The sequence below is a fragment of the Scylla paramamosain genome, unplaced genomic scaffold, assembly GCF_035594125.1.
Source record: "Scylla paramamosain isolate STU-SP2022 unplaced genomic scaffold, ASM3559412v1 Contig41, whole genome shotgun sequence".
Lineage (NCBI taxonomy): Eukaryota > Metazoa > Arthropoda > Malacostraca > Decapoda > Portunidae > Scylla > Scylla paramamosain.
Window position 1 is genome coordinate 498,225 of NW_026973706.1, and position 12,056 is coordinate 510,280.

General features: G+C 40.2%; 1 long non-coding RNA gene across 1 annotated transcript; it reads right to left on the reverse strand.

The window, feature by feature from the left end:
• Nucleotides 1–1,150: 1,150 nt before the first annotated feature.
• LOC135098034 (uncharacterized) lies at nucleotides 1,151–9,801 on the reverse strand. The gene is made up of 3 exons (XR_010266478.1): nucleotides 9,600–9,801; nucleotides 8,166–8,296; nucleotides 1,151–1,242 (listed from the first exon to the last, which is right to left on the reverse strand). It is a non-coding gene; the product is annotated as an uncharacterized LOC135098034 (long non-coding RNA).
• Nucleotides 9,802–12,056: the final 2,255 nt, after the last annotated feature.

Below are 12,056 nucleotides of genomic sequence, written 5' to 3' on the forward strand. Positions count from 1 at the left end.
TATGCACACATACATACATACATACATACATACATACATACATACATATATATATATATATATATATATATATATATATATATATATATATATATATATATATATATATATATATATATATATATATATATACATGAGTAATATAACTGGAACATTTGTGGGAAACAATAATAATTTCAACAAAATACTAATAGCATAATGACTTACAGAATTATACTTGTATTTAGATATAACACATTAGTAATAGTAATTAGTGACATTATCTACAGCAATAAATGAAGAAAAAGATTGAGTTACAATTGATATTATATATTTTATAAAGATAATAAATGTTCTTTTATTTCTTTTTAATATCTATATAGTTTTCCTTCTTTCATTTTTTTTTTCTTATCCAGAGATAAGGTGTTAAATGTTCTTGGAACAAAACTAACAAAATTTTTTCTAAATAATTCAGTTCAGAATGTTGGACAAACTAAATCTATATTAATACTTTCAGTATGTTGAGTACTTTCTATGAACTTAAAAACAGTGTTTGGTCCTATAGTTTTGTAAATCAGTAAGGAGGTAAAAAAAAATATATATATATGAATTGAGTGAAAATTAAGAATATTTAATGAAAAATAAATGTTGGCTGTCGAGTCAATTTTTTTTTTTTTTTCCTGAAATAAATACACCAAAAAAATTGATTATGAATTATAATTAGCTTTGAGAGAAATGCGTGGCATGTACTGGCCCAGATAGCCACACAACATGTTCCATCTTTTAAAGTTAATTTTTCATATTCATCTTTAAAGCTGTGAATGCTCCATGTGTGTGTGTGTGTGTGTGTGTGTGTGTGTGTGTGTGTGTGTGTGTGTGTGTGTGTGTGTGTGTGTGTTATGCTTATTACACATCTACATGACTTTATTTTTATTTATATTCAAGTTGGACAAAAAATGAGATTGTAACTTTTTGTATTACTTGTGTTTTTGTCAGTAAACAACAACGATGAAAACAGCAACAACAACAACAACAACAACAACAACAACAACAACAACAACTACTACTACTACTACTACTACTACTACTACTACTACTACTACTACTACTACTACTACTAGTACTATTACTACTACTACTACTACTACTACTACTATTACTACTACTACTACTACTCACATATCTATAGGTGTTAGCGTTGACCATACTGATGCGGTCTCCCTGAAGATTCTTGGGTCATTTCTCAACAACCTGAAGGCTTTCCTGGTGGCAGATTGTGCTGCATTACAATCAACACATCATCAACAATACCATAATTAATATTTTCATTAATTTTCAACTTCTTTTATATCACCAGATCTGTCACGTCACTAATTACTTTTTGTAATGTCATTATTCTATCAAGTACTTTCCAGCTCTTCTACATTTCCTCAACAGTTTAATATTTTCCAAGCCTCCTTTACTTTCCCTATTTATTTATCCACCTGTTTATTCCTGTCCTTGTATTTCCTCCATCCATGCTCCAACCCTCTGATTCTTCCCTTGTCCTCTTCCTCTTCCTCACACACTCCATCACTCCATCCTCTATCTGTTTCCACCTTGAATGTTCTAATTTTCTTTCTCTCATCTTGTCTCCTTCACATACTCCATCCTTCATTTATTTCCATCCTTGCATGTTTAAGTCTTCTTATTCCCTTCCTATCCTCTCCTTCACACACTCCATCACTCCATCCTTCATTTGTTTCCATCCTTACATATTCAAATTCTCTCATTCACCTTTTATCCCTTCCGTCACAGACTCCATCACTCCATCCTTGCCTGCTCTTATTCTCTTATTCTCTTCTCATCCTTTCCCTAACAAGTTCCAACACCCTTACACTTCAGTGGAGGTCAAACTCTCTAACCCATAGCTTTCAACACCCAGCCTGCACATTCCAAACACTGTCACACATCCCTCCTGCCTCCCAAACACTGTCACACATCCCTCCTGCCTGATAGTAGAAGAAAAGGACAGGAAAGCGGAAGGTTTTTTTCCCCTCCCTCCGCTCCCTCCGGCATGAGCCGTACAGGAAAACAGGTCGGAAAGAAATACCTTACGGGGTTAGAGAAGAAAAAAAAAAAAAAAACGAAAAAAATTTTACAATAAAGAAAGAAAATAGATGAAATGAAGTCCTCCCATTTCCTAAAGGCAAGGAAGTTAATGACTACCAAACAAACGGTGTTAGCCGCAGATTGCAGGCGATTTATCAAGATGGCTTTTAAAAATTTCAACGGTGTTGCAGTCTATCGCGTGTCGAGGAAGCCCATTCCAGGGATTTACTACTTGCTGGAAAAAAAAAAAAAAAAATTTGATTCGTGAGAGTTGAAGGATTTCCCAACAATTTTGCAACCGTTTCCTCGCGTGTAATTTGAAAAGAGTATCGTGAAATAGTTATTGCAGTCCATGTTATCAATGCCTTTGATGATTTCAAACACCTGTATTAAGTCGCCTCTTAGTCTCTTTGTGTTAATGGGAAAAGATTGAATTCTTTAAGACGCTCTTCGTATGGTTTGTTTGTTAGGCTTGGTATCATTTTTGTTACTCTACGCTGAACTCTTTCTAATTGATCAATGTCTTTCTGGTAGCAGGGGCGCCATGCTTGAACGCAATATTCCAAAAGGGGACGGACTAAAGAGTTATACAAAGTGAGGACTGTATCCTTAGATTCAAATTTGAATTTATATTCGAAAGATCTGCCGATTAAGCCAATTACTTTATTCACTTTCTTTACGACTTGTGAACATTGTTGGCTAAGTTTTAAGCTACTCGATATTGTCACTCCTAAATCAGTTTCGTTGTCAACGCTTTTAAGTTGGGTACCATTTAAAATATACTTTGCTTTCTCGTGTCTATACACTACGTGAAGCCCTTTGCACTCATCTGCCAGGTTTGTTTGCCCCCACTCTGTTAATTATCTAGATTTTTCTGCATTTCTATTACTTGTTCGTTAGAGTCTACGGAATTTGCAATTTCGGTGTCATCAGCAAACTTTGATATTATGCTAGTAACACCCTCATCTATGTCGTTGATATAAACAAGGAAGAGAACAGGTACGTAAGACTGATCTCTGTGGCACCCCGCTGGTTACGTTAGTCCATTTGGATGCTTTTCCATTTATTACTACTCTTTGTTTACGGTTGTTTAGTCATTTTCAGCCCATCGCAACACGTCGCCTTGGATACCCTGTGATTTTAGTTTAATCAGTAAACGTTTGTGGGGGACTTTGTCGAAGGCCTTTTAAAAAATCAAGATATATTATATTTACCGTTTTATTCTCGTCATACTGCTTCATAATATTATACAAGAAGTCTGAGAGGTTCGTCAAACAAGAGTGTTTGTTGCGGAAGCCGTGTTGAGTATTTTTAAGGAAGTTGTTTTATTCTTAGTGATTAACGAGTTTATCTCTTATTAGTGTTTCAAGCATTTTCAATACAACTGAGGTTAATTTTTTTTTTTTTTTATGTAGAATTGACACTGGCCAAGGGCAACAAAAATCCAATAAAAAAAGCCCACTGAGATGCCAGTCCCATAAAAGGGTCCAAAGCGATAGCCAAAAATTGAAGGAAATGTGTCTTTAAACCTCCCTCTTGAAGGAATTCAAGTCATACGAAGGTGGAAATACAAAAGCAGGCAGGGAGTTCCAGAGTTTACCAGAGAAAGGGATGAATGATTGAGAATACATTAGAGAGGTGGACAGAATAGGGGTGAGAAAATGAAGAAAGTCTTGTGCAGCGAGGCAGCGGGAGGAAGGGAGGCACGCAGTTAGTACGATCAGAAGAGTAGTTAGCATGAAAATAGTGGTAGAAGACAGTTAGAGATGCAACATTGCGGCGGTGAGAGAGAGGCTGAAGACAGTCAGTTAGAGGAGAGGAGTTGATGAGACGAAAAGCTTTTGATTCCACCCTGTCTAGAAGAGCGGTATGAGTTAATTGGTTGGTAATTACATGGTAGAGATTTACTGTTTTTTTTTTTTTTTTTCAATCGGAGTTAGTTAGCGAGATTCCACTCATCAGGCACTATACCGAACTGCAGGGATTTATTGAACAATATGGTTAGTGGTTTAACTAATTCGGATTTCGCTTGTGTTAAGATGCGGGGAGAGATTGTGTCAGGCCCGGGTGACTTGCTAACTTTAAATTTATCGATGCATTTTGACGCGTCACTTTGTGTCATACTGTTGCTGCATAACTGATAAACAATGTGGTGTAGTCGTGAGTCAAGTCACTGGTATATTTAAATGAGAGATCAGACCAGACCAGTATTCTAAAACGCTTTGCTCTCTCACCACGACTGTTTGCCAGAGCCACAGAGATGACCACCAGGATTCTTGACAGTGTTTCTCCTCGTAACAATGTACAAATCCAGTTAATCTGTCACTACAACTGTAAAAACACCTTCAAACAGCCGCTTGGAACTTCAAGTAGAGCCTTTGAAAAGTAGTGGAGGTGTTGTGCAGCCGCCCTCTCCTTATCTCCCTCCTTCTCCTCCTCCTTTTCTTCCTCCTCTTACTCCTGCTACCCCCAATAGCTTCCTACCCTCCCTCCCCCTCCACTTCCAACACACCCCTCACCAGATCAAAGGGAGAACCAGCACCCACGCCCCTCCCTCCCCCCTCGCCAGATGAGGTACCTGGTGTGGGGGCGAGGCGGTGGAGGGGTGGGGTTGCAGGTGAAAGCTCCAGGGTCACGTGATACTACAAGAGGTTGACGACTTGTTCGGCCACGCCAGCTCGAGGACTATCATTGTGTGTGTGTGTGTGTGTGTGTGTGTGTGTGTGTGTGTGTGGAGACTGACGGGTGAGTTTGCATGTGTCTGTCTTTTTTTTTTTTTTTTATGTAGGAAGGACACTTGCCAAGAGCAACAAAAATCTAATAAAAAAAATGCCCACTGAAATGCCAGTCCCATAAAAGGGTCAAAGCAGTGGTCAAAAATTGGTGGATAAGTGTCTTGAAACCTCCCTCTTCAAGGAATTCAAGTCATAGGAAGGTGGAAATACAGAAGCAGGCAGGGAGTTCCAGAGTTTACCAGAGAAAGGGATGAATGATTGAGAATACTGGTTAACTCTTGCGTTAGAGAGGTGGACAGAATAGGGGTGAGAGAAAGAAGAAAGTCTTGTGCAGCGAGGCCGCGGAAGGAGGGGAGGCATGCAATTAGCAAGATCAGAAGAGCAGTTAGCATGAAAATAGCGGTAGAAGACAGCTAGATATGCAACATTGCGGCGGTTAGAGAGAGGCTGAAGACAGTCAGTTAGAGGAGAGGAGTTGATGAGACGAAAAGCTTTTGATTCCACCTTGTCTAGAAGAGCAGTATGAGTGGAACCCCCCCAGACATGTGATGCATACTCCATATACGAGTATGGACGGATAAGGCCCTTGTACAGAGTTAGCAGCTGGGGGGGGGGGTGAGAAAAACTGGCGGAGACGTCTCAGAACACCTAACTTCATAGAAGCTGTTTTAGCTAGAGATGAGATGTGAAGTTTCCAGTTCAGATTATAAGTAAAGGACAGACCGAGGATGTTCAGTGTAGAAGAGGGGGACAGTTGAGTGTCATTGAAGAAGAGGGGATAGTTGTCTGGAAGGTTGTGTCGAGTTGATAGATGGAGGAATTGAGTTTTTGAGGCATTGAACAATACCAAGTTTGCTCTGCCCCAATCAGAAATTTTAGAAAGATCAGAAGTCAGGCGTTCTGTGGCTTCCCTGCGTGATATGTTTACCTCCTGAAGGGTTGGACGTCTATGAAAAGACGTGGAAAAGTGCAGGGTGGTATCATCAGCATAGGAGTGGATAGGACAAGAAGTTTGGTTTAGAAGATCATTAATGAATAATAAGAAGAGAGTGGGTGACAGGACAGAACCCTGAGGAACACCACTGTTAATAGATTTAGGAGAAGAACAGTGACCGTCTACCACAGCAGCAATAGAACGGTCAGAAAGGAAACTTGAGATGAAGTTACAGAGGGAAGGATAGAAACCGTAGGAGGGTAGTTTGGAGATCAAAGCTTTGTGCCAAACTCTATCAAAAGCTTTTGATATGTCCAAGGCAACAGCAAAAGTTTCACCAAAATCTCTAAAAGAGGATGACCAAGACTCAGTAAGGAAAGCCAGAAGATCACCAGTAGAGCGGCCTTGACGGAACCCATACTGGCGATCAGATAGAAGGTTGTGAAGTGATAGATGTTTAAGAATCTTCCTGTTGAGGATAGATTCAAAAACTTTAGATAGGCAGGAAATTAAAACAATAGGACGGTAGTTTGAGGGATTAGAACGGTCACCCTTTTTAGGAACAGGTTGAATGTATGCAAACTTCCAGCAAGAAGGAAAGGTAGATGTTGATAGACAGAGCTGAAAGAGTTTGACTAGGCAAGGTGCAAGCACGGAGGCACAGTTTCGGAGAACAATAGGAGGGACCCCATCAGGTCCATAAGCCTTCCGAGGGTTTAGGCCAGCGAGGGCATGGAAAACATCATTGCGAAGAATTTTAATAGGTGGCATGAAGTAGTCAGAGGGTGGAGGAGAGGGAGGAACAAGCCCAGAATCGTCCAAGGTAAAGTTTTTAGCAAACGTTTGAGCAAAGAGTTCAGCTTTAGATATAGATGTGATAGCAGTGGTGTCATCTGGTTGAAATAGAGGAGGGAAAGAAGAAGAAGCAAAGTTATTGGAGATATTTTTGGCTAGATGCCAGAAATGACGAGGGGAGTTAGATCTTGAAAGGTTTTGACATTTTCTGTTAATGAAGGAGTTTTTGGCTAGTTGGACAACAGACTTGGCATGTTTCCGGGCAGAAATATAAAGTGCATGAGATTCTGGTGATGGAAGGCTTAAGTACCTTTTGTGGGCCACCTCTCTATCATGTATAGCACGAGAACAAGCTGTGTTAAACCAAGGTTTAGAAGGTTTAGGACGAGAAAAAGAGTGAGGAATGTACACCTCCATGCCAGACACTATCACCTCTGTTATGCGCTCAGCACACAAAGATGGGTCTCTGACACGGAAGCAGTAGTCATTCCAAGGAAAATCAGCAAAATACCTCCTCAGGTCCCCCCAACTAGCACAGGCAAAACGCCAGAGGCACCTTCGCTTAGGGGGATCCTGAGGAGGGATTGGAGTGATAGAACAAGATAAAGATACGAGATTGTGATCGGAGGAGCCCAACGGAGAAGAAAGGGTGACAGCATAAGCAGAAGGAGTTTACCTGTATATTTATCTCTCTATCTCTCTCTCTATCTATCTATCTGTCTGTCTGTCTGTCTGTCTGTCTGTCTGTCTGTCTATTTTTTCTATCTATCTGACTGGCAGGTGAGTTTACACGTGTCTGTTGAGTTTACCTGTGTGTCTATTTGTCTATCTCTCTATCTATTTATCTATCTATCCATCTCACCTCACTGTACAAGATTTTTTACTTTCTCTCGCCATTATTCTATTCGGTTCACCTCCCTAATGCAAGAGTTTACCTGTGTGATTATTTGTGTGTGTGTGTGTGTGTGTGTGTGTATCTATAGTTTTATTTTCCTTGTGTATCTAGGTGTTTATCAGTGTTTGTGTTTGTGTGTCATTATTTGTCTCTCTATCCATCTGATTTATTTGTCGTTTTGTTTGTTTTGCATTTATTTACGTAAGTGTAATATACTGGGTCGAAACTAATGCTGCTACTACTACTACTACTACTACTACTACTACTACTATTACTACTACTACTACTACTACTACTACTACTATTACTACTATTACTACTACTACTACTACTACTACCACTACTACTACTACTACTACTACTACTACTACTACTGCTACTACTACTACTACTATTACTACTACTACTACTACTACTACTACTACTGTGTTATTTGTACATGTTTTTCTCTTCTTCTCCTCCTCCTCCTCCTCCTCCTCCTCCTCCTCCACAACGACATGTTTTCACAAACCGGTTGAAAATTGAGATGGAAGGTAATTTTCAAGGTAGTTTTTCGGTTGTGTTACTTAAGTGTGGCAAGATCGAAACACACACACACACACACACACACACTTATACCTTTATATCAGAAGAAGAAGAAGAAGAATAGTAACAACAACAACAACAACAACAACAACAACAATAACAACAACAACAACAACAACAACAACAACAACAACAATATGAGGGTACTTACTCTTCACGGCAGTAGTAGTAATAGTAGTATTAGAAGAAGTAGCAGAACACGCAATTCTCTTTCCACACGTAATAACTATCACTTTGCGTGCGTGCGTGCGTGCGTGCGTGCGTGCGTGTGTGCATGCGTATCTGAAAGGAGAAAGAGAGAACAATTATTATTTTGCTGTGAAATATTAAGACACAACACTACAACATAACAACACGTGAATATTGAATAATCTATCCACCTACCCATCTGTCCCTATCCTACCTTAACTTAACCTAACCTAATCTATTTATCTACCCATCTATCTCTAACCAAACCTTACCAAACGTCCCTATCTACTCTTCTAATCTCTTTACCCATCCCAAGGCGTCCACAAAACTCAGCCTAACTTAACCTAACCTAACTTAACCTACCGTAACTAAACCCAACGTAACAATACTTACAATCTACTCACCCACACACCAACCACCCACCTAATCTACCTCTCTCCCCCACAGGCGCCCACACAGCTGCTGGTGGAGGTGCAGGAGGGGGCTGTACGTAGATGCAATACACCACGTGGCTTACTACACCTGGTCTGCACCTGGCAAACACTTCAGCTTGCAGTGCCAGTTGGTGCCCACTAGTGTGTGGACCTGCCGACAGAACGGAACCTGCAGGTGTGTGTGGCAGGTGTGGGGGGCGTTGTGGAGGTTGGGAAGGGTCTTTGGGATGTAGGAGGATGTTGATTGGGGTAGGGGTTAGATAGATTGATAAATAGATAGATAGGTAGAAGGCAATTAACTAGACAGACAGACAAATAGGTAGATAGATAGATAGAATGATTGATAGACTGGTGTGTGTGTGTGTGTGTGTGTGTGTGTGTGTGTGTGTGTGTGTTAACACTACTACTCTTACCACTACTACCAATTAAAACTACTATTTCCACATACGAATAACAAGGATAAAAATATTGATAGTAGTAGTAGTAGTAGTAGTAGTAGTAGAAGTAGTAGTAGTAGTAGTAGAAGTGGGCGGATGGGAGGGTGAGTAGCTGACTGACTGACTGACTGACTGGATATTTGACTGGCTGACTGAGCAACTGACTGTCTTACCGGCTTACTGACTGACTGACTGACTGACTGGCTGGCTGGCTGGCTGACTGACTGTATATCTGACTGGCTGACTGAGCAACTGACTGTCTTACCGGCTTACTGACTGACTGACTGACTGACTGGCTGGCCGGCTAGTTGAATGAATGTATGGATGGATGGATGGTTGACTGACTGGCTGGTTGGCTGACTGGATATCTGACTGGCCGACTGGGCAACTGTCTGTCTTACCGGCTTACTGACTGACCGACTGGCTGACTGACTGACTGACTGACTGTTTGACTTGGTATCTGACTGGCTGACTGGGTAATTGACTGACTCACCGGCTTATTGACTGGATGACTGGTTGACTTACCGGATTACTGATTGACTGGCTGACTGGTTTACTGGTTGGTTGGCTGGCTGACTGACTGACTGACTGACTGGTGGAGATGCGACACGAGTAAAGTTTAAGACGGGACTGAGAGAGAGTGAGAAAGTGAGAGTGAGAGAGGGCACTGGGGTAAGAAGAGCAGGATGTGGGATATGATGGCCAGTGTGGTTAGGTAGTTAAGGAATGGGAGAGAGGGAGAGGGAGAGGGAGGGGATGGGAGGGAGAGGGAGAGTGAAAGTGAGAGATGGTTGAGTTAGGTTGTTTGTTATTTCTTGTTATCTTTTTATGCTGTTGTTGTTCGTTCTCTCTCTCTCTCTCTCTCTCTCTCTCTCTCTCTCTCTCTCTCTCTCTCTCTCTCTCTCTCTCTCTCTCTCCGTGGCTTGAGGTGCCATTATATACGAAGTGTATGAGAGCAGAAATGGCTCACCAGAATATTATTTTTGTCCTTGAACTTTTCTTCAAGTGAGTCTTCCTTGTAGTATGTTTAGGTTTTTGTTGTTTTGTCGAAGTAGTAGTAGTAGTAGTAGTAGTAGTAGTAGTAGTAGTAGTAGTAGTAATAGTAGTAGTAGTAGTAGTAGTAGTAGCAGCAGCAGTATCACTTGTAATAGTAGTAGTAGTAGTAGTAGTAGTAGTAGTAGTAGTAGTAGTAGTAGTAGTAGTAGTAACGATAGTAGTAGTAGTAACGATAGTAGTAGTAGTAGTAGTAGTAGTAGTAGAAGTAGTAGTTGTTTTATTATTATTATTATAATAATAATTATTATTATTATTATTATTATTAGTAGTAGTAGTAGTAGTAGTAGTAGTAGTAGTAGTAGTAGTAGTAGCAGTTGTTGTTGTTGTAGCACTAGTAGTAGTAGTAGTAGTTGTAGTAGTAATAGTAGTAGTAGTTGTAGTAGTTGTTGTTGTAGTAGTAATAGTAGTAAGAGTACTGTTGTCGTTATTAAAGCTACTCTGGAAAAACAGTACACACTAGCTTGAGTACATAAACACATACATACATACATACATACATGTACACTGTACCTGTCTATACATACAACTAGTGTGAGGAGCTGCAGCACAACGGATAAAAACTCACCACTTTCAAAGCAAATAAGTTAATATAAATAAATAATCACAATACTACAAAATGCAAGACATGCTCATGTGAAGAAAAATACCACCTTTTGCCTCAATATATATATATATATATATATATATATATATATATATATATATATATATATATATATATATATATATATATATATATATATATATATATATATATATATATATATATATATATATATATATATATTACTCTGATTGATTGATACATTTATTGTTGCATTAATAATGAAATACAACAAAGGAGGAGGACAGACCTTGCCACCCACCCCCTGGGTAAAGAGTTAAGGGTAGAGTATCAAAAATGTAAAAATATAGTATACATTACAAGAAAATAAGTAAATAAATCAATACAGATATTGCACACCTTATTGTATAAATATCCTACAGTCTGGGAGCAAACGTGGGATATTCCTTGAGTATTTCCCTGAGAGTGGCTGAGTCTAAGAAATGGTCAATGAGGGTATACAAGTCATGTGGACCTTGCAGCCTAAATGTAGCAATGAGAGGACAATCCGTGACATAATGACGCAGAGTGTGTCCCCTTGGTGCAGCACACAGCACACAGCACACGCCAGGAGAAGCACTGACTTCCCAAAAGTATATATAGCCTAATCTGAACCTCATTGCCACCCTATCATGTGATGCAGTGTGTCTCCCATAGGTGTAAGCACAGCTCTGGGAGACACGCACATTGTGAAGAAGACTACTGCCACTGCCCCTATGGCAACAAAGCTCCAACTGATCACTAATGCTACTATGTACTGGCAACAAAGCTCCAACTGATCACTAATGCTACTATGTACTGGCAACAAAGCTCCAACTGATCACTAATGCTACTATGTACTGGCAACAAAGCTCCAACTGATCACTAATGCTACTATGTACTGGCAACAAAGCTCCAACTGATCACTAATGCTACTATGTACAAAGTCCTTCATGCTACTCTTAACATAGCCCACAGTGTACTCAGCGCCAAGGTCCAGTGTGTCGTCCTGAAGGGCACATTGAGCAAGGCGGTCTGCCTCTTCATTAAACGGGATACCCACATGAGAGGGTATCCAGGTGAAGTGGACTGTGGCACCAGCACCTTCAAGGTGTGGATGAGATCAAGACATTTATTAACTAGATCACAGTCCATGGGGGAGGTAGATTGGAGAGCATACAGTGCAGCCTGACTGTCAACAAAGAAGAATATATCCTTACGGAGAGGCGCCACAATATGGAGCGCCTCCAGAACAGCACACAGTTCTGTCCAAGTGGAGGACATGTGTGCAGGGAGCCGCCTGGAAACCTCAGTGTCAGTGTGGTGATTGGCAGAAATGTAGT